This window comes from Pygoscelis adeliae, unplaced genomic scaffold, assembly GCF_000699105.1.
Source record: "Pygoscelis adeliae isolate BGI_AS28 unplaced genomic scaffold, ASM69910v1 Scaffold114, whole genome shotgun sequence".
In the NCBI taxonomy this organism is placed as follows: Eukaryota; Metazoa; Chordata; class Aves; order Sphenisciformes; family Spheniscidae; genus Pygoscelis; species Pygoscelis adeliae.
The window spans coordinates 2,434,168-2,437,455 of record NW_008824587.1 but is presented as its reverse complement, the minus strand read 5'-3'; the positions used below and the strand labels follow the sequence as shown (position 1 = coordinate 2,437,455).

The 3,288-nt window shown below is 55.7% G+C and overlaps 1 protein-coding gene across 1 annotated transcript in view; it reads right to left on the bottom strand.

Moving 5' to 3' along the window:
* Positions 1-3,288, bottom strand: part of SARDH (sarcosine dehydrogenase) — a 29,652-nt gene that overhangs the window by 25,312 nt on the left and 1,052 nt on the right. The window lies entirely within an intron of this gene.

Genomic DNA, 3,288 nt, shown 5'->3' with positions numbered 1-3,288 from the left:
CCGGCAGCGGTTACTTGACAGGCTCCACTCACCGGCGAGGCTCGCTCTGGGCTGCCTTTCCCTGCCGCGATGGCCGTGGGGCCCCTGCCTTCCTCTGATGCTCTCCTCCTCCTCCTCCTCCTCTTCCGTGCACGGCCGTCCCTTCAGCCTCTGCTGCAAAACACATTAACCGCTGCCGGAGGAGAGCGGAGCCAGCCCAGGCGGCTGAGGACGAGCTCTTATGCTTCTTCAGGCTCTGCTACTTCCCAACGAAGAAGAAAAGTCAGGCAGAACGGAGAAATTCGAAATAGGGAGGAAAACGCTGCTTTTCTCCCCGGCTCGGTGCCCGGCAGAGAACAAACAGCCCAGCTGGGGCAGGCAGGGGCTCACAGCCTCCCGGGCTCGCTCGGCGCTGGCTGGAGCCGTCAGCTGGATGCCAGAAAGCAAACACAGCAAGGAAAAGCACCATCTGACCCTCCTGCCGGAGTTCCCAGCAGTTACGTTTTAAAAGCAGAATTAAAATAAATTTACACATTTCCTAAGCCAGACCCAAGAGCTCAAAGTTAAGGTGGGAACACCAAAAAATTTAATTTAGAGAGGGTAGGAAAATAAACGTTTGCTTTAGATCTCCCAACCTGAAGGTTTATTGTTCCTCCTGCCCAGGACTCACCCCTGAAATTAGGGCCTGTTTGGGCAGGATATGCAGGTGACGCAAGTTCTTTAAAGGCGGCTCTGAAGGGCCTGATTCAGATATCTCGGAGAAGCAGGGGTCGGGGCGGAGCCGGGGTTCGGCGGGCGGTTGGTGGGGTCGGGCTCTGAGCAGCATCGTGGCCCCTGCAGCGTCCCCCTGGCAGCGTCGCCTGCCCGTGGCCCCATGGAGCCCCGAGCAGCCCAGGGAGGGGGTTAAGGGGGGGTTTTAGCATTCAACAGCACTGTGACCCTGGGAATTGCCCCCCGCTGCTCCCCACCACCCCATGCCTCTGCTCTTGCACGCTGAACACACCGTGGTACCCTGTCTGCATCCAAATTCCCCCAGTTTGGGAAGGGTTTGAATAAAAGCAGAGGGGTTCGCTTGTTCCAGCATTAGCCCCTGTCTCAATCAGCATTTCTCTCCTTCTCCCAAAGATAAAATCGGTTTCTAAGTTTTAAAGAGAGCGCCCCAATTCCTCCAGACTTCTCCGTGGACTAATTGCTCAAAATAACCACAGAGATGCAAACAAGTCTAAACTCCTGTTTGCAGTGGGGTGTTTCTGTTTGACAGGCCAGAACCATTTCATCAGCATGTACTAATTATAAATACGACCTTTGGGTTAGACCAGACCTAAAACAATACAAGCCCAAGTATGCATTCAGCAGCCTGAGCTGTTCACCAGGCTCAGGATGGACAGCAGAGAAAGCGGCGGTGACTTCAGTCCCTCCAAGCCCGGAGGCCCTGTTGCAGCTCCAGAGCAGGAGTGAGGGTTGTTATTTTTACTGATGGTCAACTCCACGTAGAGGGAGCCTATGCCAGTTCAATCTTTTCCCTATAATTCTTAGATTAATTATAAAATAAAGGAGCATAGCGGTTTGCGCGCGCCAGCTGGAGTTTTCTAGGTCACAGAAAACGTGATGGCTAATGCAGGAATGAACTAGCCAGGCGTGCTGCAAAACTGCAGCTGATCATTGCGTGCATGAGGCTGCAAGCGTGTGCCATTGCCATCGCCGCCGCTGCTGCACTCCGCACGGCTGCACGTGCAGAGCTGGCTTCGCTCTCCCCTGCACTGCGGTCTGAATTCGGTCTTGGGAAGGCGTTACCAGTACGTGACCCCAAACTGAAAGCAGGCTCGATCCTGCACAGTCCTGCTGGGCAGAGCTTTTCTAAGCGCTGATATCGGCAAACCCCTGCCTCAGTTTCCCCATCCCAATTGCGCCAACCCCTTGTTTTGGAGTCCACCGAGCTGGGTGGCGTGAGTGCTTGCGCCCAGCCAACACGCCTGCTCGTGGCTCGCGCCCAGCGCCAGGCCACTGGGGCCGCGGGGCGTGCTCAAGGCCCGGCCACAGGGACATTGCGGGGCGACTGTCACACTCTGCGGCACGGAGCGGGACCTGCTGTTTGCAGAGGGCAGCCAGCAAATGCAACCACCCCCCGCGCCGTGTTTGCTCAGAGCAGAGGCAGCGCCCTGGCAAGCCCAGCTAATATGGGAGATTTTGTCAGCAGCTGCTATTGCTGGGGAAAAAAATAATAATAAATAAATAAATAAAAAGAAAACCTGTGTCTGGTACGCCCCACCTCCTGGGGCAGGCCAGGGTCCGCACAGGGCTGGAGCCAGCTGTGCTAGCCGTGGCTGGAGATTTATTCTCCTGTTAATGCCCCTGGGAAGGCTGCTCCTGGTCTGGTTACAGCACCTGGCCGTGGCTGGGCATGGCAAATAAATGCCCCATTTATCCCTGAGGCGTCAGCCCTCATCAGTGCAAACCCCAGTGGGAGGTTTAGACGTGGAGCTGAGCAAAGCCAGCTGTCGAGGTATCACCCGGCCGAGGCTGCAACGCTGCCGGCTCCAACCACCCCCCGAGGGTCAGGTGCCTCCGGCTGCCACCGAGGAGCCAGCCCCTGGGGTGGCAGGGATGTCCCCAGAGGCAGGACCTTGCACGGAAGCAGACTTTTGCATTTACCTGCTCTTGCAGCCATCAGTCGGTTCCAGGCTCTAAGTGCTACATTTTTGCAGCCCAGCCGTGCCGTGGGTGTCTGACGGCGATGCCCGTCCCACTCGGCGCCGGGCCGATGCTCATCGCCGGCAGGAGAGCACCCGGGTACCAAAACCTGGTATTTCATACATGGTGCATGTTGGAGAGCTTCCCTTATACTGAACAGCAGCAACGGGGAAAGGGTTTATCCCAGGCAGGGGTCATCACGTCGGCCAAGGCTAAATACCTGGCTGAGCAGCACCTTTCCAAATCAGCATCCAAAAGTTAGTGCCCAGCTCATGTCCTGCTTCTCCGAGTAAAACGCCTCTGCTCATTGCTACAGCCCCTTTCAGCTGACCCTGTGAAAGTTGAAGCGAGAAGGAGAAAGCACTGGGGACTCCAAGAGCAGAAAAAAATTAATATTATTAATTAAATGACATAGCAGCTCACAGTGGCATCGTGTCCTTGCTCTGGGGTGAAACCTCCAGCAACCCCTCAGCTATTTTATAAGCAACTGTGCAATTTCTTTTCTTGCTCTGGAAAATGCTGGCCCCGATGGGCCAAGTGGGATTCTGGAATATGATACCCAGGAGTGACTAAAAGCCGTGAAAAATCATGCTCCTTCTCTCACCCCGCAGCGGTTCA